This window comes from Plodia interpunctella, chromosome 24, assembly GCF_027563975.2.
Source record: "Plodia interpunctella isolate USDA-ARS_2022_Savannah chromosome 24, ilPloInte3.2, whole genome shotgun sequence".
NCBI lineage: Eukaryota > Metazoa > Arthropoda > Insecta > Lepidoptera > Pyralidae > Plodia > Plodia interpunctella.
Window position 1 is genome coordinate 109,637 of NC_071317.1, and position 24,781 is coordinate 134,417.

A 24,781-nucleotide genomic window follows, 5' to 3' on the forward strand; every position below is an offset into this window, starting at 1 on the left:
ATGACCTTAATTTGATTGAAATTGAGCAAACATAATAAGGGAGAGTCCAGGCTCGCTTTCCTAATTAACTTGAAGTACGGAAAAATAATGAATGTAAAATGCGAAGGTATGTTGACTTTCGGCAGAGGCCAAATGTTTTCGGCTTAATTGAGGAAAATTTTGAAGTATCACCTTGGCATGACGCTTTATATAATACTCTTAAAACTATACATTTATGAATTAAGTTCACAGTCTCATCCTTACAGTTTAGACCTTGTTTATAAGAACACGTTTAATTTACGTAAGCTCAAGGCGTATTTTGAAAATCTTTACAAGAAATTGAGACTTGTAAATTATTTTCCATCAATACAGAATAATAATATAAGGTTTATTTTTGACGTCAATTTTCCTTTTTATTACCTCTTATGTAATCATAGGGTTTGTAATATATGTCAAATTTAAACTACACGTAATAAACATATTCTAATAGAAGCAACTATGTCGATGTACAGAATTGTTTAACAATATAAAGTGGTACCCAAAAGTTGGGATAAACCGCGGCCCGAATTCTCAGTAGAATTCCTACAACGCTCCAGCGCAAATAGTTTAAAGGACATTGTTCAGGAGACAATGGGTGCATCTGAAAATTAAACCGTCTTTGGAAATACGCGGTTTTGGAATTTCATACAATTTAACGTCTTTTCAACGAGCTCCGCTAGCGTTAAAACTCGGGGATATTTTCATGAAAATGTGATAATGTAAAGCAAAAGTATACACACAGGATTTAATAATAGTAATATTCTAAGAAATGGGCTTGTAACCAGACTTTTTATGTCAAATTTAATTTTTACATTTTAATTTAAATATCAAATAAAATTTCATTATTTACTACTTTGTTAGGTCTCCTCACTTCAAAAGTTGAAAACAGGGCATTTTTCTAGGATAACTTCATTGTCGATCGTTACCTTTACGCTTCAAAATATAAAGTTGCAATTTACTTTAAAATACTCGAGTTTGTCAGCTATAAAAAAAACGAACTAATAAATCAATTCGATAAAAGGCAGCGACCGTTTAGATATGTCACTTTCTGAATTTGAGTAATAAATTCAGAATCATTTCTGAATGTATACTCGTACTACCGAAATTTCATGTTATAACTTTTAATAACCCTAGCTTTTAGCCGTCCATGTTAACAAATACTTTGAAATATGGCAACTATTCATTCCAGAGCGCTTGCACATAATATTTTGTGATAATTTAAGAAAGCGATCACTAGCCTTCTTTCGCTCAGCTCGAGATACAACGTGATATTGAGCGGGTCGCTTTGTAACTGCATGCTATATTGTAGTAATAAATCTCTGTACATTGTCTCAGTTTATTTGTAGTTTCGACTCTTTATTTGAAATTGCTGTTTTTATTTCTTCGGACTGTACTGAATCGCATTAAAACAAGATTAAAATTACAATCTTAATTTGATCAGAAAAGATGCATCGAAATTTTATTTATCATATATTTATAAAATATACGTCGAGATTCCGCTAATTGATATCACACACTCCTTTTGGTATCTATCTCTGCACACAATAACCCTCTTATTCAGAAACAAGCTAAAGTATGTTTTGTACTTTCGCACTTTACAATATTGACGTTGTTAGAACGAGACACAGCATGCTTTAGCTTAAAGTATACTTTCACAAACATATTGTGCACAGTTCCTATAGAAATCCAGATGTTATGAAACCGAGACAGGCAATATCGCCGACGCACCTGTTTTGCCTGCGGAAGCGCGGATGCGGTTCCATCCAATGGAAATGAATTCTAGGATATTTGACAATACAATTACAATATCAAACAATCAGATTGTCAGAATGTAAAATATATATTATTTGAATAATTCAAATAATATAGAAGATTTTACATTATTATATAAGAGTTTTACGTGTGGTTCCACACGCAGTTGACCACTTAATAAGAATTGTTTCTGGTTCCCAAGATACAGGATTCTCACTTGACCACTTAATAATTATGGTTTCTGGTTCCCAAGTTACAGGATTCTCTTGACCGAGCCCATATTAAATACCAATGTTTATAGCATACTTTGATAAAAAAGGTATTTTAATTTTTAAGAATCAGAAGTAAAACACAATGAGTCGCATTATATTTGTCCCGATCTTATTTTACGCGGAATTTTCCCGACTCCTTTTGACGAACTCTGAGATCCTGTACAAATACTGTGTGTGTATCAATATCAAGTCACAAATGACGCCACGCACAAAAGCCTTTGCCGTCGTTCGTAAGGATAGACGTAGGGTTGGCAGAAAGTAAATACTTTTGATCTGAAAAAAAAAAGAGTTATTTTTTTCGGGTGAATTTTAAAATCATGTTTATTTTTTTTTTTAATTTATCTTTATTTATTTGTGAAAGTCCACCAGTTACAATAGTACATTTGTGTTCATGTCTATGATAACTTCTTCTTCTAAAAGATTAATATATTTGATCACTAAGTATTATACAATAACAAATAATAAAAAACAAAAATAAAACTTAATCTATAATAAAATTGTAGTTATCGTCACTCTCTCTCTCGTTTGAGCACTTTCTCGGTATCTTCAACAATAAACCACTTCCATTTAACCACAGGCCTGATTGCCCCATCCGCCAGGACACTGTATAGTGACAACCCTATAATCGTGTTAGTTTTGGGACATGGTTCCGTCGCCGAGTTGTGAAATAAATTTAATAAAGCGCTGTCAGCACGCCTCATATTGAGAGTGCAGCCATTTTTACATGAATTTTCAAAAAAGGATAAAATTTTCAAACATTTTTAACACCCGACCGACGACGTACAGACGGGAGTAATAAGTTTGATACATCTGACGTGAATGTTGGTGTTATTTGTCATCCTCGCCGGTTCCCGGTTGCATTCCGGGCTGCGACACCGCGAACCCAGTAATCTTAAAAACAAACCTGAAAAACTTTGAAGCTTTGATGTAGAACCGGCCTCCTCCTTGGGAACGCTGTTGTTGCCTATCAGCTACCAACGCTATGCGCACCTCTGTCTCTCGTCTGTACCATTATACCTACCAAACGAATGAATCGATTTTGATGTAGTTATAATAATCTAAATTGCTATTGGCTACTTTAAAAAGGATGACAAATACGTTTTTATTATAACTTCTAATTTTAGCCGACTTAGAAGTGTGAAGTTTTGTGAAATATTGTCAGACGATCTGCATCACCAAAGGAAACAAAGGTATTCGTATATATTTCAGAGAATAGTAATATTATCTTTTGCATATATAATGTTACACGTGCCTTGCAAATCAAAATACTACCTATATTAAAATCTTATTGTAGAGAATGAAGCTTCTTATGCGTACCATCATCCTGAAGTTTATGATCTTTTCGCAGAACATTTTTTGGAGGTATAATTTTTTTTTTTAGTTTAGTTTTTAACCGTAGCTTCGCCCGCGTGAATTTCGGAAAAAAGAACATTCCACGGGGAATGCACCGTTTTCCGGAATGAAAATTAGGCTATGTCCTTCACCGTAACTTCATGAGAAATTTCAAGAAGACCGATATAACTTACTTTCGCATTTATAGTATTAGTTGCGATTCGCAAATTTGACTAGGCTATAACAACGTAATAAGGGAATAAAATGACACGTAAATTATACCACGTGCTGACCTAATTCTGTAGTGGCTCCGTTCCCGAGCTGACTTTTTGTGACAGGCTCGACAACCCGTCAATAATTCATAGTCAATAAGTCAACGTCAAAGTTGACTTGTGCAACCCACTCTGTGTGTGAACAAAGTGTTTATGGAGGCCTAATTTCTGCATAAATACTTTGCAATCCATCCATCTTTTTTCCCCATCGTTTGATTATCTTCCGCACAATTTATTACTTGCATGATTGCATTTTCCTTGCCATAGTGATATCTAAATATCCACAACCCCACCAGTGGGCATCACAATCTCAATAACGAAGCTCGAGTTTCATTTAAATTGCCTCGTTACATTATATTTATGAGTTTGTCATCCGACACCACATCACTTACATGTGGTGTTGACATTCGCGACTTGTTTCACGATGATGTACACGTGTTTGGGGTATGCTCGTGTAGCGCTGAGGTGTCACCTGTCTCCCTTTTCATAAAGTGTCCTATGGTAAAAACCTAAATCTTCATTTTAGGTAACTACGGATTTTAAGCTCTCATAGGTTTGACTAGCAAAGAATATAACAAAAATATTTTTTTTTATGAATGAAGACAACTGATTTATTGTTGAAATTTTATTATGAACTTGTCATGTAATACTAATATCCATCAACTGGTCAAACTAAATGTGTAATCAATATACATATTTCCCAACTCAAGGCACGAGTGAATAGGCATTATTTGAGCTTGCGTTTAATCACGATATATTGAGATCATATTCGAATTTCTAATACAAAATTACATCTATCAGAATTTCAGTCAATATATCTAGATATCTACATAAACGTGACACAACTCTGATAGCAAAAACCTTCAGATTGCTATGTACCAAACTAATGTCAACGTTTTTAGCCAACAAGTCCCAAGACCAAATTCTCCAACTAAATATTTGATTTAATTTGACACTACAAACAAACCTTTTGCCGTCCCCCGACACTGGACAGCTGACCTTTAGCCCCGCGGAGTCAATTGGCCTCGTCCAGATTTTATGGCCCCAATTTACGCGAAGTTATCGCTCGTGGCAGCTACCGAAATTGTCGTATGGCGATTATTACAGTATAGATAGGCAGGCAAGCGGCTGATTGTAGAATCCTTCCTTTTTTACACTGATCAAATTAAAAACATTTATTTAGAAATTAGGACATTCATGGGCACTTTTTTACATCATAATACTAGCCTAGCTTTAGTTCGCGGTTTCGCCCGCATGAATTTCTCTGCGAAAGCGGAATAAACATGATTTATAATATTAGTATTAAAGTATGAATTTCTCAATAAACTACAAATTACGGGCATTTTAAATGAATATTAATTCGGCTGAATGATTCGGAGCTGACGATTGTAATCGAAAATGATTTACAGAAATTTCACTATGTTATTACTGTTAATATGATTTGGTACACAATAAATGCCATTAAACTCTATATTTTTATAAACAAAGATACAATTTTAAATGATTCTGGAAACAGATAGTGGAAGGAAAATGATGAAACGCTCATTTCACAATAACAATTAGCCTAAATGTTACAAAGGCCAGACTAAACAATATTCTGTGCCATCTTTGGGAAACGACGACGAGCGACGACACCACAAACAACTAGCGTAAAAACGAGCCACATCGCTTACCACGCAGTACACTGCCCGCGTTCCGTGGGGTCAATCGACCGAGAATTAAGACCAAATTTACCCAAAAATATGGCCCATGTCCATATTGTCCATTGTAACTAGCTGGGCTGTTACATACAAATAAACAGCCCAGAAAACAATCGAGAATTTATTCTCGATTGTTTTCTGGGCTGTGAGGTTCCGAAGCGTTCAAAATAAACCTAAAGCTACGTGTTCGTGTGAAAAATAAATCTTCATATTTTTAGGACTCCGCTGTGATTTTACCACCAAACATCAAATATATTTGGGAATGCTATTGTTCTCTGAAGCATCAAGCCTTCTTAGATCTTTTTGCCTCGTACGATCTCCAAGCTAAGGATATTATCATCATCACTGACAGCCTTCTTTTGCTCACTGCTGAGAACAGGCCTGACTAAGTTAAGTGGTGATATCATATAGTAGTCTTATTTTAAGGCGGGGCCACACTCATATACAGATATAGTATCACGTTCTTTTCACTTAGACAGAGCTTAGAGTCGATCGAAGTTCGAAGACTACATTTACCTGGATTATGTACTTTAGATTCTGCTAAATGGCATGTTACTAAACCTTTTAAAAGCATACCTTTTTAACCTCGGAAGTGAGGGGTGTTTAAAGTTTATGTAACCTTATAGGTGAGCCAATTTATATTTAAAATCGTAATTTTTTTGCGAGTAAATTCTAAAATTAAAACAAATCAATCTATGAGTTGTTTTGATCGATAGGTATCTTGATCAAGAGTTCTTGGCCATTATTTAAAATCTTGGGTTTCTATACGTTGAGTTGATAGTTTTAAAAATACAATAGTAAACCAGTAAGATAATTAAGTAAGTCATTTCACCAAAACAGCTGTAAGTCGTATAAAGCTGCAGCGAATGTTCTTTGTGGTCGCCGTCTGGGTCAATATTACCGAAGCATTGTGCGCAGCCGAATGCATTGCTTGTTGTACGTGAGCAATGCTTGTGTTGTCGTTCTGTTTTTGGCTACAGTTTGGTTGAGCGATGAGGAAATTATTTCATTTGATTGATGAACAAATAATACGTCTGAACTGAATGCTTCGTTTGCAGTTTATAAAATTAGATTAATCATCATTAGTATATGTCGGATTTTGATGCGGGTGTTTTTAAAAGATACAGTGATTCCAGAGGAAGTTTTTTATGTATATAACATGCATAATATTTCACTATTGCTAGTTATTTTTATATTTAAACTGTGCAAGACAAATAAATTGTCTTCCACAGTTTGACATAAATTTTATCTCGTGGTAGTCATATGAAGCGACTGAGGGGAATTAAGCCTTGACAGTTGATAGGCAACCATGTATTTAGTAAGTACTTCCTACTAATTCCGTGCAGGCAACAATATCATTTAGATATTTGGAAAGTCAATAAAATTTATTTCAATAGTATTTAATTTATTTAAATGTATTGTTTTAGATTTAGATTTAATGTATTATCGACCAACAAATTGTCACTAACATTGTGCTGCCGATTATGAAGCAACATAACCTATATATGTTTCATTCCACGACTGTTATTACATTATCTCGGTGGCAATGTAAACAAGATACAAGAATTTGTGACAACCTTACATCCCAGTACCATAAGACTATCTTCACATAATGCCATAATAGTAACGATACACGACAATAAAACACAACATTATTATTGTGTGATTGTACCCTAACGACCCTCGCGTGAAAGGGCCCTCGGGAAATGTAGTTATAAAATCTTTTGCACAATGTCCACTATAGCTTTCCTATTTTCTAGACTTGTAATAACATTCTCACGGTTCCGTGCTTCAAAAAGAAAATCGGTCTCCTATAGGTTCACCCAAAATTTAATGAAATAGTCTGATTTTTTTTATTTTAAATGAGAAAACATTAAACTTGTAAATCAACACGTCCAAAAGATAACAAACACTGCATGAAACTCCTTCCCTTGTGAAATCGCAAATGTTGTCACATTTGTGAGCATATTTTGCGATTTCACAAGCGGATCTAAACGTATGGGCTGCTTCTTTTGTCCTAGAAAAATTAAATATATTAAATATATTAGGACAAATCACACAGATTGAGCTAGCCCCAAAGTAAGTTCGAGACTTGTGTTATGGGATACTAACTCAACGATACTATATTTTATAACAAATACATATATAGATAAACATCCAAGACCCGGGCCAATCAGAAAAAGATCATTTTCCATCATGACCCGACCGGGGATCGAACCCGGGACCTCTCGGTTCAGTGGCAAGAATCTTACCACTGCGCCACCGAGGTCGTCGGAACGGAAAAATGAATGATATGAAAGCGTTTAAGAATAAAACAGAAAATATGTTAAAAACAAATCAATTCTATGGAAACCTCGGTTTGCAAGACCAACTCGTACTTAACCGGTTTTTTATATAATGGTGTCAATCGAAAAGTCCTTAAATGAGTTTTTTTTTTCAAATAGGCTATTAGAATATAGGTATACAATATAAATTTGTACAATAGTGATTTACTTCAAATGTTAGGAGAGTATGATACAACAAAATATATTGGCTATCGTTATCAAACACATTTATCTAATAATAGATAAGGTTTGGATAAAGAACTGTTTTGGTGTACAGTGTGGGGCAAATGTAAACATTTATTCGCCGGAAATAGACTGCACCTAGTTATATCTCTTTCATTATTGATATAATCACAAATATAAACATTTAATCGGTAAGGCCGTAGGTAGTTCAAGCCATGCTCAAAATAAAAATTCATACTAATATTATAAATGTGAAAGTTTGTTTGTTAGTTTTTTTATCCTACTTTCATGTGAAAATACAGCAATTTTGTGTAGAAATTTTCCTTATCCATCCATAAGGAAGGCCTGTGCCCCAGCAGTGAGCACGGTCAAATATCTGTGAGTGAGTAGAAATAGTTGGAAATGTATATATGCTACTTTATATGGTCGGCGGAGCCGCGGTTAACAGCTAGACAGTGAACATATAAATGTAGCTACATTAAAAATGTAAGGGTGGGTTGCACCAACAACTTAGACGTTAACTTTAACGTGCGTAGAAAATTACAAAGTAGGTACGCCATTTTGTCTAAACGTCAGAGGAATGCAGGTCAAAATTAACGTTCAAATTTTTAACTCGGTGACGCAACGAACGTACATTGCGGCGGCGGCGTCGGCACGTCGTAATGCCACTTCTTCTTCTAATATTTCGCCAGTTGATATCAAGTTGCAAACTCACTGCGGCCTACTAGCGATGGGGATATCAAAATGGCTGATGATGACAAAATGAGTTGTGTAAAATGAGCGGCGATAATGGAGATCGATAAATTAGATTTACGTAACATCGGCTCGAAGAGCCCTCTTGATAAATTAATATTTCACCTGCTCTGCTTGTTTGATTATGTTTTCGTGATTTGGGAGGTAATCATTGTTCATTATTTATGAAACAAGGAAAATTTATTTTGTCTATATATTTATACAAGACGATGATACGATTTCCATCTTCAGACAACTACGTCTGTAACAAAACTAACTTTGTTATCTGAGATGACAGCTATATTTGCATGCATACACGGAGTTTGCAAGCCTTTTGTATGGATATGTATATGCGATTGATTTATTTTACAATCGAAAATGTATAACTACTGTATAACTCAATCGTTACACTTAGTGTTTTAGTCATTATTCTTTGTAATTATGTAAGTAATCGTATTTTGATTGTTTAAAGTCAGAATATCCTTTGTCATTACTTTCGTGAGCTTTCCATTTTCTTCCTCTTTAATATCTAGATGTCGTACAAGACTTAGCTTTCGCAGCTGATTGGTAACATTAGAATTCCCATGCAAGGCGGGTTGACGTCAGTCAGCCGACAGAATGTAAAATCTCAGCCGAATCTACTAAATTTAAAGGTACATGAACCTTAAAATTACGCTGACTAGTTCGCGTTAACTCCGGACGAAACATAGAAATGCGGAGATAAGAAAGATAAAGAGTTTTTCTATTAAATTAAACCAGTAGTGAGTAAGATGCCTGCTATTCTTTACGGGGGGAGATAGATTTCCACATCGATAGAAATAGTATGAAATTATCCACCGTTCAGTTTCAATAGATCGCAAACTGTGTCACCTGTGACGGCCACATCCGCTGGTACATGGACAGTTTGCGAGTCCCGATGGTCTTTTGTGCGGGAGTTGGCGGGTATAGGGATTGAACTTAGACAGCGAACGCTATTGACCCCGTCATAACTTTCTTTCAGGTGGGCCGCAACATGTACTATTTCGTTCACTATGCACAAGACTTGAAACTAGCGGTAAAAGTCATGTCAGATGCCTTTAGGCGACTTGAATAAAATATGACTCCTGTGTAAGAAATAACACATTCGATACATTAGAATGAAGATTGCAAGTCCCGACGTTTGCTTTTTTGAAGATGATGGATTTGTTCGACGGTTGAACGTTCTCATTGTTTCCGTATACGTTTTCTCATTTTGTATTTTTGTATCAGGGGTTTCAATTGCTGTATTATGTTTATATATACAGACTTCTTCAAGGATCTATATATAATTTAAGATATTTTATTATATATATATTATGCCTATTTGTTCATTAATTTGGTATTCATTAAATATCTAAATCATAGTTTACGAGTGGTTATAATAGTTCCTGGACTTAAAATGTAGCTACTAAAAGTTTCCTATATGCACATGCAAAGTAGACGTAATTTGACTATAATGCAATCTCAAACTCTAGCATTTTGTAGCTGAAAGAAACGAATTGTTTCCAACTAGTTTCAAAGTTTTACCTCGGCTTTTTGAAAGTTCTTCGAGAATTCTTAAATCCCTATCATGAAGGTCGATAGAAGAGACTTCTTGTAAACGAATTTGTTGAGCATTTTAGCAGTAGTGTGCTCTCCTTGTGTCAATTTTGATGCCTTCCTAAAATTGTTTATGAATGTTTTTTGTGAAGTATTCACTGTTATCTGTATATCTTGCCTGCGATTAGTTTTTGACTTATCAAGATATTTTACAAACTTTTATTTAGTTTCACCTATCCTGTCATCGACGTAAATACAACAGTTTGTAATCAAATCTTTCAAGATACATTTCACCTACTGCCGCTTGTTCAACAGAACTGAAATTGTCCGCATTGCTTCAGATTTTATGAAATGCATTATTATGATAAACATAACCAGATGGTACACCCAAGGACACCTCCCAACGAGAGAACACTTCAGTGGTTTACAGCACGGACATTATTTTTGCCACGCGTTGAACACAAACAAAATCTTTCTGACGACAATAATGGTTTGTTACAAAAATTATATTTCTTGCAAAAATGTTATGTCAAAATTAGATTGGAGAAATATTTTGTGTTCGGAGATTACAAATATGTTATTTAATCGCTCCGCTGTCAGTACCAAAGGGACCCTACCATAACCACGTGACAAGTGAAGAGCTAACACAATAAGGCGCTCGAAAAAGCCTTTCAGAGCAAGTGGCGGCGTCCTGCCTTGAGTGCTGGGAATTAATTAGATTTGAATCAAGTCTCATGACGTGTGCCACGTATTGTCGCTGGGATCATGTATATACTTTACTAGCGTTTGTCCGCATCTTTACTCGCGATCACCCCTTCGGAATGCAATTCCCAAAAATCCTTTCTTAGCTCAGAGTGCGGTTTCCTTACGATGTTTACCTTCATCAGTTGCAAGTGGTGGTCGATGAAAACTACTATACATGAGTCAGATTGGTATACAAACTCATGTAGCACGTGTAACTTCACGGCTATACAATTTTATTTTTGTTGTTTAGCCTAGGCAAAACTAGTTTATCCTGAAATCGGGTTTGGCCTGTAACATTATATATATATATATATATATATATATATATATATATATATATATACTCCCGTGCCATAACAAAGTTCAATCGGCACAGTCATTGGATTACGTGCGCGACCAATTAGCGACGAGGGTCATTAATAGTCTGTCCTTCCCAGCTCTCAGCCCTCTAAGGGTGTCACCAAACTGGACATTCACTGCAGTACCTCGATCAGTTCAGTTGTAGCGTGTAGTCGCGCCCTAGGATGCCCTAGAATCTGTGGATGTGGTTTAAAACGAATACTTTTAAAAAGAAGAAGTCGCCTTTCGCATCTGTCTGTATGAACGCGATACGGTTGTCATGTCAATGGATAATGGTAATTTCTGAGGACGGTTTAGCTTATATATTATTTACTTATGGGTCGCTAGGAAGAAATAAACATAAGCAACAACCTATCGCCGGTTGATTGTAAGAGATCTCTCACTACATGAAATAAGTCCGCCGATGTAAATTTCTTTCTTGTATAATTTTTTTTTATGTACCTACTTATATAATGAAGTTATTACAAACAGTTTTCTCAATAAGGGTTGACAGGCAGGCTAGTAAAATCACAAGTGGTTAATGGAGTTCTGGGCATCACAGCCGGGTAATTAATGATTAAATCGGAAGAGCGATAGGACTACTTAAATAATTCTGTGTGAGCGCAACTTTATGCCTTCTACACTCGCTATCACGGCTGTGTTGCTGGCAGCGTGATTGATTTTACACGACTATGATATACAGTAGCTATGTTATAGGGTAGGTAGATGATGTCCGGCCGATTTCGGTCATGGCGACAGCTTTGTGCGTAGGGCGACTTTGCTATTTACATCTCATCATCGAGTCGACTCGCAGTGAGACGCAGCTAATCAATCACAGTGCGCCATTGTGACGCAACGACAACCACACCGCAGTGTGATTGGTTCGCTGCGTCTCACGCGTCTCACTTCGAATCGATTCGATAGTGAGAAGTGAAATGCAAACCCGCGCTTCGCCCTTACGAATTTTGGACTAGCCTGTGCCCGCAACCGAAGAATTTAAATATTTTTTGCCCCTGTAAGAGTTTTAGGATTATGAAGACCCTATAAGTTTCTTACAAAATATAGCTATCACACTCGGAAATTTGATATTCATATTATACTTTTAAAATTAATCCAGTAAATGAGTACAATCAACAACTCATAGCCATCATTATTATTACCATCATTTATAGTTCTACGGAGAATAACATACATGCGTCGACTCATTGTAAATTCTTCAGCTTTATTTAAATGACTAGAATTGCTATTGATTTTTTAATACATATAAATTTACTAACATCGACCGGGGATTCACTCCTGTAGATGTTTCTGGATAGAAAATACCCTAAGTGCTATTCCAGGTTTCATTCTACCCGTGTACCGAATTTCAGCGAAATTTATGTACTTAGTAGATTTGGCTTGATTGACAAACACTCTGACACACATTAAAACTTTCACAAGGAAGTGGGATAAAAAGGAATATAATTTTTCCTATCATATTCAAATACAAAAATATATATACAATGGAAGGATCAATTTATGTGACAGTCAACCATTTTTAAGGTTTGGAGAGGGTAAAAGGCAACAGGAAGGGAGATCGGGGATAAATTATGAGATGTAGATAAAATGGAAGGAAAACGCTCGAGCAACCGAAAAATGAATCGTTTCATACGGACAGGAATGAAGATAATTTAAGGAGAAAAAATTAACGTCGAGATTAGTACTTATAGCAGCTTATAGCAGCTCAATTTGTAGAAAATCTGTTTCAAAATAGTTAGATTCCATCTGAAAAAACACAGTCACATTGAAATTTAAAAACAGATTGTTATCCTAACATATTATAACTCCTTTTCCGCGTCTGTCTATTTGTCTGTTCGCGTTAAACTCAAAAACGACTGCACGGTATTCTAACTAATATATAGTGTCATTCATAAGGAAGGTTTAGGTGTATCATTATTATGTGTTTACCCGAACGAAGCCGGGACGTACCGCTAGTATGAAATAAAACTTGAAAAATGATCTACATATAAAACAGGAAAGGTTTGTGTATTGCTGTTCGTTGTGTAACGAAACTGATCGCGGTGTCAGTTGCCGTGATGAACCCGCGCAATATAAATAAAATAAATCGCGTCGGAAATATTGTAGATAAAATAGAGACAAGTTCATCACTTTTCGAAGTTTGTAGGCAAATCTTTTGATTAATTTTCTGTAGGATATTTCTTTATAAATACATTGAACGATTGTTTATAAGTACATTGAGCGTAGGACATCCGGCAGCTAGATGGGTCGATGATGTAAAGGAAATCGCTGGCAACAATGGAGATGGCCCAGGACAGAGATGGTTGGCGGAGACGGAAGGAAGCCTGAATGGCAGCTCAATTTGTAGAAAATCTGAATGGCAGCATAATCAGTGGGTCACAGAGGGCTGCAGATGATGATGATGACATTAAACGATACATATAAACTTGACACACAATTATAAAACTACAAACTACTTTTTGCATTTTGAGAGAAATCGTACATTTCTGTTGTTATTTAAATTTGACGTAAAAATGTGTGAAAAAACAATTGTTTCATAAATGCTTTGACTTTGAAGTTTTCACAAATTAGGAACAATGGAAAGAAAATGGAAACAGAGTTAAACGTTGATTTTAAAATCAAAATATTCATAAGTTACCAAGAATATTCTGAACTAAATTATAGTGTACATTTAATGTATGTCTCAAGAGTTTCGTTCACTTCAGTCTGTTTTATACAAACAATAGCCAGTTATACGTAGATTCCAAACTCAGTAATAAGGGCTCTTTTAACCGCTCTTGGCTGTCGCACAGCCGAGCGTGCACCGCGAAGCGCCATCGATCAAGTTCGGCGTCAGCCACCGGTGTCGCGGTGTCTGATTGATTCGCGTACTCCAGTCGCGAGATTGATCGATATGATTTGCTCCAATTTGTCCAGGTTTCTGAACAACTTGGATTAAATTTTACCACTTATTCATTGTTCGAGTTTACACACAGACAAAGAAAACTAAAGACTAATAGGTATAAACCTGGCGTTATGTAGCCATACTGATCGCTCTGTCGTTGGCCTCATCCTCAGAGGACTTAATCCTCTGTAGTGTAGGACGGGGGTTGAACACCATCTGAATAGTCATTCCGTCATGTCATTCATTAATGTCTCAAAAACTATTACATACATTAGATTACAAATAGGAGAACCCAATTGGTTCTAAGTTTTTTGTTGGTTCTAAGAAAACACTTATTTATTTTGATTCTCTCAGCATGGAAATTGTAATACATAACAAAGTAACCATTTTATTAGCTACGCCAGATCGTTTCCATCGCACTCCATTGGCTTCGCAATCGACGTGTCCTACTTCCAGCAATTTGTTTATTACTGGACGTCCGCGCAACACTACGTTGTTATGTGTTATTAGAAAGTAGTTTCCCTTTATAGTGATAATGAAAATACTATAATCTACTTTTAACTCTCGTCGATTTTGTAAAAAATGTAGCCCGCCTGAAATTCGTATTGACGCCTCAACTTGATGTCCGGCTGTCAGTCATTATGCCAATCATTCAAATGCAATAAAAATAGTCCTCTTTTCAGATTTAGGAACATTTTCGATTTGTTTTTAGGGTACCGCGTTGTTGTGATAAAATGGGACCCTTTACCATGGATGGTAACAGACAACGAAGTCTTAGTTGTCTGTTACCATCTGTTACCAGGCCTTATCTGATGAACCGTGATGGTTAGACAGTTGAAATTTACAGAATGTATTTATTAACCGCTATAATAAAAAGACAGACGCGACAGATGGATTAATACGGAACCCTTCCTGCACGAGTCCGATTCGCACTTGGCTGGTATTATTTATGAAGCGCGACATTTTCCACTTCGTATTTGCAATATTTGCCATGATCGCGATGCGATGCAAATATCAGATTTGCCCGTGAATGCCGTTCATTAGCTGCTGGATTTTTCCGATATTTCCCTCTGGCAGTGTTTCCGTTTGCAAAATTGATGTTTATTTGTTTTTCTTTATCAAACAGGATTTGATTTGAAAAAAAATCCACTTACTTTATGCTTACGTTATAAATGTCTTTTTCTTTGTTTCTTTCTCAGCCATTAGTGCGTGTTGGGTTTCGCATTCCACAGAAGTTTCTTTCATTGTATATCTAAATTAAAATAAACATATATTTTCTGTCAATTTGGCAGTCAACTTAATTTAATTCCGGACAAGAGTCTGGAACAGAGGTCTACGAAAATTAATAGATTAGAACTTAAATTTCTCAAACTGAAAATTTGAAACAATCTCCGAACACGATGTTAAGCGGGTTCCTACAATTATACCATTTGTAACTTAAGTAATCCCACAAAGTTACGAGCTAGTGTTGCGAGGATTATCTGGCGAATAAACATCGGCCTTTTAGCGCTAAGTGTTTGCTTAAAGTTTAGAATTTTCACTTGTTTCCTTGCTTCGTGGGATTTTAGTTGGGGTATATTGTTTTTTCGGTGTTGGACTCAATCCTTTCTATGTTTTACGAGATTATTTTTAAAGTAAGAGTAGGTGGCACCAGTCATATTTGACCTGAACAGTAACTTGCGCAGAAAATCAGAAAATCGCAAAGTACCTACACCACAAACATCAGCGACGCTCAGGTTAAAATCAACGTCAAAGTTGACTGGTGCGGGGTGCAACTCACCCTGTTTTGGTTTAACTAGATCGTTTATTTGTTTGGGTAATTAGTTGTTTATTAATATAAATTTAATAAAAAAAAACAACAAACATAAAAACATCTGAATTTTTTCAATATTAGCATTAATATGTAATTGATTTATGACATTATTACGTACGTTTTGTATATATATATATATATATATATATATATATATATATATATATATATATATATATATGTATATATATTGGAATGTACATATATGTGTACATACATGTAACATATATTGGAATATATATATATATATATATTGGAAATACAACTTTTATTTTATTTATTCATTCAAATTTTGACATTTTTTTAATATATGTACTCGTATAAGACCTATATTTATTAATTGACGTCCTTGTAGAAAAGGCCGCGGTGAAGTTTGTTGCGCCGCTTCTTCTTCACTTGCGCTTTGGAAGCCGGCAGTAGACTTAGTTTAAGTAATTTTTTTGACGTCAATAAGTGATGTGTATCATCCTAAATTGAATAAAGAATTTTGAATTTTTTAATTACAATTTTATATAAATATTATTTTTAATTTTAATGGCTAACCGAGTGACATTGCTATTATTTCCAAAAAAGTCTTTTTTATATGAAAAAACTAGTTTAGAAAAAATGCTTTTTAGCATTTTACGCATTTTCCTTTTATAATTTACAGATCCCTTTCTTTTTGGCAGATTAATATGTTTTATTACACATCATTACTAAAAGTCGGGATTAGAAATTACCATCACGACTCTTCTCAGTGGACATACACCATTAATGTCACGCGATTTGGACCACTACAATTAATTCGCTTTGGGAAAAGTCCCTAATCCGATTGAGCTGTGTGTCAAACAATTTAATTGTTGAGATTGTTTTGTCTCGGCATTAAGCATGTGCGAGCAGGTGCGACTTACGTATTTAAGAATGTTTTGGCCATAGCTAAAACTTGGAGTAATGTTTTCATATCACTATTTTAGTTAGCTATGTCTCACGACACAGAGATTAATCGATCTGCAATATTATATATCAATTCCTATATTTCGTGAGTTGTAATTAATAAAATATTTTGAAGAAAATTTTCGATATTATTCTACTGAAATATAAAACCAATTTTATGAAATTATTGAATACCTATATTGTGTACAGCGGGTGTAAATGCAGTACATAAATACGACTTGATGATTTTTTTCAACAACGAAGATTTCACAAATACCTTTTCCTTTGTTGCAGTCGCATCTGCGCCCGCGGCCCTCTCCTCTTCACTTGTAAGGTAAAATTGTATTTATTTACTAACTATTTCGAATAATACTTGAACTTGATCTTATTTCAGCATCGGTACGTGTTCACTTTTCTTAATAATTTTTGCCTAGAAATCTTTATAATACGAGTACATAGAAATTATTTTTTCTGTTATTGAAAATAATAATGTCTTTTATATATAGGATATATGATAATATATCTTGTGACCGGCCATTTCTTTGATGTTAACCCTTTTTTTAAAAGCTATGGTTGCCTATCAGCTGCCTTTTTGACATCCACGGGAGAATATGGCGAGATCTAAATCTAGGGAATCCATTCTAGTAGGTAGACCTTAATTTTCATCTCATTCAAATTTATTTTTTGAAAGAAACTTAAGCGACTCTACCAATAACAGATCTCCACTAATACACACAAACGAGTTCCGGCGACAGGGTTCCATCTCGCGAACGCCGTCTATAAATTGAACCCTTGTCACTGTGACAGCTCAGAGTGAAGTCGACGCTTTTATCGCTTATACTATTTATGATGAGCAGGTCTAAGTACTGGTGGTTATACATTTTGCATGTTAAGGTCGTAAGCATTTCTTTGTTAGTAGGAGTTTTGATCCAACATAAGCATTGATTTTGTATAAAAAATTATGTGGCGATTAACTTGAGTGTAATTTCCATAGTTTGTTTTTAAAATTGCGCCAAAAGGCCACAAAATTTGGTACACCTAGTAGCCGAATATCGAAATTTCTCTGAGACCTGCGACCTCTGCGTATTGGTCGATTTACTAAAAGAGGGAGATGCGTAGATAAATGTTGCCAAGTCATTATCCTAGAGCCACCCCAAGATATTTTGATATACGGTGGTCATTATGGACAAATGAGATGGTAAATGATTCGATATTTCATCGGAACGGTTGTGCAGGTGTCCGTTATTGTATCTGGTGAAGTAACGAAAATATAAATAGGGGATTTGATGACCTTATGGGAAATTCCACCTTCCTTTATCACTGAAAGATCTTGTCCATCCTGACATACGGCGCTCAGGATTGGTCACTCACTGCGAACCAAAAATCCAAACTCAAGATTTATCAACGAGCAATTCCGCGCAAAGTATAAGGTGTCGCATGACTGACGACAAGGCAACCGAAAGTTAAGATTCCGCTCTAATTTTACAACTGTTGTGCAACCCTCTTTAGGAATGCTATTGTTGCCTATCACTTGCCAAGTTGGTGTCCCGTACAACATTCACTGGATGATATAGATTGATTCTATTAGATCGGGTCTCTAGTACCTCTAAATATGTTGCAAAAAGAAATAAAAAAATCAAATCAAATCAACAAAGACGTCGCGTACATGTGAACAAATAAAAAAGCCTTACAAAACTTGATAGGTTTAATTTCTTTTAACAATAATGAGGTAAAGGAAAAGTAATTCGGCAATTTCTTTTGAGTATAAACACGGGGGACCTTTCAAATGCCAGATACAGAAATACCTTTACTAATATACTCCACGGTTATAATGGCCGCCTATTTTTCGGGCAATGCCGGTAAAACCGGCGAATCCGATGGAGCAATCAGACTTACATAGTTACTGCAAGTTAATTATAAGCTTGTAAATTCAACTGTCATAATTTATGTTTTGACCAGCAAAGTTCTGCTCTATCTATAGGTACTTTATACCCCAGATTATAAAACGATAAATCCCCGAATCCCAGATCTTATCCACTCCCTCGACCGACCTAACTTGACACGTCTTACGTACCAGAGAATCCTCATAGCACAATAGTTGGCTCGGGATTATCGGAAATGGTTGAGGTGCAAAATAAATTAGGGCCCGGAAATTTTGTACAGCAGCGACCTTCCCTTTTGTATCTATTTCCTATATAATAAGGGCCATAAGTTTGGTTATGGCAGTTTGGTTAAGGACTTTCCTATAGAAGGCGATTATACCAGGTATGTAAAATGACGTAACTTGTCCTAATAGTCATTTTCTGGTTATAGGAAGAGGAGGTATTTAATAATATATTTATTTTAGAGTTATTTACGTGTGAATCTGTACAATGTTACAATCATAGTCTTTATTCCTCTGTTTTGTGGAATATATTAAAATAGTGGCGTTAGAAACAGTGCGCCTAACACGTTCGCTCTCGGTTTATTTTTCTTCGCTCATATTTTGTTCCATTTCATTTGTGTGAATTATATATTTTTAAACTCTTTATTTTTGATGGACCGCGTGGGCTTGTTTGCCGCTTTATTCCTTAAAAATATTACAAAATCTGTAACCCAAAATAAACATTTTCGGATTAACAATATAATTTAATGAATATAGACAACGCCTAAGTTAATAACAAATCCATTTTGCGTGGTTTCTGTCTGAGATTACATCGATAGGAGGCTTTATTCTATTATAGAGGTCACGACGTCGGGTTTGACCCGTAAATCGATCTCACTGTTTAAGGTTTATTACTCTGGTTGAATTAGGTACTTATACAAATTATCTTTCGTAACTAAAGGAGATAAATAAGGAATATTTTAATCTTATTTATGAAAAAACATTTGATATTAGATTTAATTGTTGCATCAAATAAACTAAAATATTAATTTCTTCGCAAAAGTTTTTCATTCGGTTTATAAATAGGAATTTAATTAAAATTTTGGGTGCTAAATAACTTATACATATAGTGAGTAGTGGATTGTGAATTTTGTGGGAGCTGGAGCTTGTACTAGATAACCTGTATTACAAGTCACCAGGCCCAACCTCTCAGAATGGCTCTACATAGCTGGAAGGCACAAGATTTTATTTTTTGTTTATTATACCAACGTTAATGGTCAATCGGAGTATGAATTAAATAAATATTATATATGTGTGTAGCTGTAATTATGGTTGTTGGTGTAGTTGAAGTCCCCTGCAACAGCCCTACGAATGAATTACTTCTTTCGATTGGATGACAATGCTGCTGAGCAGAAACAGGAGAACAAATAGTTAGTGGTTATACATTAAGTAGTTCCTCAGTTGAATCGTAATTATGGTTGAGAAGACATTGAGTGACAGCCGAGTAGAAGATATTGACTTACTAAGGATAATTAACAGGGCTACAAATTATTGTGATATACACATTTACCTACATTTATCTGTGGAAGTATAATTCTTTCTTGTTTATTCCTTTTAAATGTATACCATAAAGGTGTTTATAATATCAAAGCTTTTTATAATATCAGTGACTCCATCTAAAGGCAAGTAATATCTCGATATCTAGCAAAGAGCTTTATGTTATAAGCTTTAAGCTTCTCTAGCGAAGCATTTGTGCTCTTTTCATTTGGAAATAATATTTTATAGGAGGAACTTTATGTGTTTTAAAATGTATTTATTCGTATTGACTTATTTTATAATACTTTTTATTATATATTTATGTATACGATGAAAATTATGATGGTGAAAAAAATTGTAAACGGCGCTAGGTAAATTAGCAGATGAGAGAAGAAAATGTATGACAATATACTTTCACTATTAGTAACGGTTTGTTCCGCATAACTTAGTTAATCTATTATAGTATGGTTGAATTTGACTGAAAGTGAAAAGACCGTAGAAATAAATACTTAAAAACTATATTTTTCTTGATAACTCATACTTTTATTTTCGAAATGCACCAATGTTAACACTAGCAGACTGAGACAAACAGACTCTGCAGTGCTGAGAAGCAAATTTGTTCCGAATCAATCATATCTCGAAATGGAATGCTGCTGGGGATTGTGGTCTAACTTCTGTTTATTCTTGACGCTGGCTGTTGTTTCACTTATGCAATTGCTTTCATAGCAAATATAGTACATAGATATAGTTGCTAATATAGTTTCATGAAACAATATAAATTAAAAAAGAATTACAACATTAGTTGCGTATTTGTTTTAAGGTACATATGTAATAAATTAAATTCAACTTGGAATAAATTTCAATAAATACGTAGACGCATAGGCTGAATAGGTAATCGTTATATGCCTAAGTCTCGAGCCATTTTTGAGACTTACCAATGATAATATACACCTTAATAAAAAGTATGTAGATATATCTACTTTTAAAGAATACTTGAATTTTAAGGTGTTAAAATAAAAATGCCAGGTTTTTCAACTTACTTTGTGTAATACAGACAGTGAAATGAATTTATTTGAGACTACATTGTTGCATGGATCCTTTGGACTCCTAACAAAGTTGAATATGAAATATCTTCTTTATTTGTTTTTTTCTTGCCTTTGTTAGATCTCATTGTGGAGGAGGCGATTTATTGTAAGATAAATCAGGGAAATAAGATCTTCAATGTTTTTGTTGTTAAAATTATAAAAAGTAATATATAAAAAATACAACTGTTATACATAAAAATTAATTTTAATGACAAATTTGTATTCGTTTATAAAGGTTACAATCCAAAATTTAAAAGAAGCCCTATACCATATTCATGTAAACAAGTGTCTTAATATAGGTATAATTTGTAGTAAGTGTTTAGACTTACATCGACTTGATGGACCCTGTGACGACATCTATCAGTGAACACGATACTAGTTTGTGGCCTAGAAGCCTGGTTTTTAATTATGTTATGTATGAGTAAATTTTGTTTCTGAGAATATTTATATATCTATGACCAGTGTTTTGCTTAAAAGCTTGTTTTTATTGACAGAATGTTTATGAAGTGATGAGGTAAGTATATTGTTCACGATATATTTAAATTTATCTCTGAAAGTAATACTAAAATCTTTATTGACTATTTTCCCTATTCATATTTTATTTTCATAAAATATAATCGTATATGTTTCTAGTAATACCATTATTAACAAAATTTACTAGTAATACAATTTAACACATACATCTGTTATCGACCTGCAGGGGTAAACAGAGATTAAACTAGACTAATTCAAAGGGAAACAACATTAGGGGGTTGTTAAAGTACACAAGTTCAAGATTGTCACTTTAACCCCAAAAACCAGACAAGCGCTAATAGATTTCACGGCCCGCCGTCTCGTCAGTAAACTAGTTTCCATTTCTGGCGCACGCCTAAGGGCGAGCGATGACCTGAACATTGGGCGATCGATGGAGCTGGAAGCTTGCCAGAAACCCACAACCTCGTTGGCTCTACGCCATTTCTGCGCCCCTGGTACTCCAATAGTTCGCATACTCCAAGTTTTTATTATAAATTCAGTCGCTTGCCAATAACTTTGTCCGTTAAAGTGGGTTTCACAGCTATTAAACCCAAATGGCAAACTTAGTTGTATATTAAAATTATATTTTGCTAGTTCAGTTAAATGAGATCTGAAGGAGTTCTTCCTTTGTTCAATTTGTTTCGTTTGAGTTCGTGATTTACTCTTGTTATTTTTCTTATCGCAAGTCTTATGAAAGTCGGAGTTGTATAAAGTTTTTATTTTAAAGTATTTTAACAAAATACTTTTGTATTTTATTTGCTAGAATTCATATTTTGTTACAAAAACAAATGTGAAAAGTTTCTGAGCATTTTTACATGTATTTATGAAACTACTACTACTTTTTATTTATTAAAAATAGTTTTACTCATCAAGAAAGTAATTAATAAATAAATAAATAAATAAATAAATAAATAAATAAATATATTGGGACAAATCACACAGATTGAGCTAGCCCCAAAGTAAGTTCGAGACTTGTATTATGGGATACTAACTCAACGATACTATATTTTATAACAAATACATATATAGATAAACATCCAAGACCCGGGCCAATCAGAAAAAGATCATTTTCCATCAGGACCCGACCAGGGATCGAACCCGGGACCTCACGGTTCAGAGGCAAGCACTTTACCACTGCGCCACCGAGGTCGACGATTATCTATTATTATATATATGATATATATATATTATATGATGATATATATATATATTATATTATTAATATGATATTAATATGATATATATATATTATATTATATGATATTATATATATGATATATATATATTATGATATATATATATATATATATATATTATATATATATTATATATATGATATTAATCTTTAATTATCCTGTTTGATTTCTATATTTTATTTTTTACCCAACGTTTTAAAATATACTTCTAAGTAAACATGTCTCAATTTACATTAGAACGTAGTTTTACTCGGAAGGTAAGTCTACAGAGTGAAAATACGAAAGTTCGCGCTCTCACTACGTGTGTTATCAGTTCAGAAAGTTTATTCTTACAGAATACATTTTGATGAAAGCGGAATATAGACGTATTCGACTGGAGATACATCAAGTATTTAGGATATTTCATTATAAGCTTTTCTTTCTTCTTGAGGGTGTTAATTGCTAATAATTTTTATTCAAGTTGGCTACAATTATATATGAATAAATTCTTATTAATATGTTAGTAGGTAATATGTTTGTTGCACTTCCAATTTGAGCAAGTTTCCTATAGGGTAATATACGTAACATATATATCATATAAATCGTATACATATTATTTTCTAAATCTAAACTTCTACGAGAGCGAAGTCTTTTGGCACATCTGGATTGATATTTATTTTTATACTAGAAGTAATTTTAATAAGGTGTGGCTGAACATAATTACGTAGAATAACTATTGTCTAAAATTATAATTATAGTTTAATAAATATGGTGTACGTGAAAAATGTTTTGTACTTTCTCATCTTTCCCTGTATCGATAGTTATAAATATTTATGCTGTGTGCAGGCAATCTGTGGCACCATAAATTTTTATGCGCTTCTTCCAATGTGTGCTTGGGTAGAGTAAAACATTGGCCATACAATAGTTACAAAATGTTATATGATATTTGTATAACTACACAACTGACTCTTTTGTATAATACAATTAAAAAAGAGACAACACGAATTGCAAGTGAAGAGTAGATGGAGACATGTAATACTTGCATCTACTCGTGGCAAGTATTACATGTCTTTTTGTGATAAGGTTTTCAGCCAAGGCTTAGATGTGATTGCGAATCGGATAATTTGTGAAGTGTAATTAGGTGACTCATGGTTCTGGATTTTATATGCCAAAACAAATCGGAAACCCCCCGCTAAATTAGAGCATAACCAGGACTAAGGTTATCAATTTTATAAAACTCTTGCGTTACTGAGTGACTGACAGACAACGCACAGCCGAAACTACTGGGCGTAGAAAGCTGAAATTTGGTGTGTAGGTTCCCAGGACAGTGTGGGGGAGCACTAAGAAAGGATTTCCTGAAATTCCCACGGGAAACGGATTTTTACTCACATACGAAGTTGTGAGCAATAGCTAGTTTAAATATAAAATAAATTATTGGTCTTTAGCTTTCTGTGAAAATGACTTGTAGCATAAATTTCATCCCATAACTTATAATATCTACAGTAACATCAACTAAGTATTTAGCGCAAAATACAATAGAAACTTCTGAATTTTCCATGCGAATAGTCGTAAATCAGATTAGCGCTAGTTGGGAACTAATTTAGCTGAATGGAGCCGCTAATTGGCAAACTATAATCACTTCTATATGAATTCGGCGAGTTGTATTGAAATATATCGTCTTTTGCGGGATTCGATCAACGGATCCTTTATTCCGTTCCATCGAGGAAGTCACTGTTATATCACACACAAGAAAAAC

At 34.5% G+C, this 24,781-nt stretch overlaps 1 protein-coding gene across 3 annotated transcripts in view; it reads left to right on the plus strand.

Moving 5' to 3' along the window:
• cpx (complexin) overlaps positions 1 to 24,781 on the plus strand; it is a 249,353-nt gene that overhangs the window by 14,087 nt on the left and 210,485 nt on the right. For 2 of the 3 annotated variants that reach the window (XM_053763825.2, XM_053763823.2), the window contains exon 2: positions 17,147 to 17,186. The exons of the other annotated variant lie outside the window; for it this stretch is intronic. The gene's annotated coding sequence lies outside the window, so the exon portion shown is untranslated. The remainder of the gene's footprint in view (positions 1 to 17,146; positions 17,187 to 24,781) is intronic. 3 annotated transcript variants of the gene reach the window in all.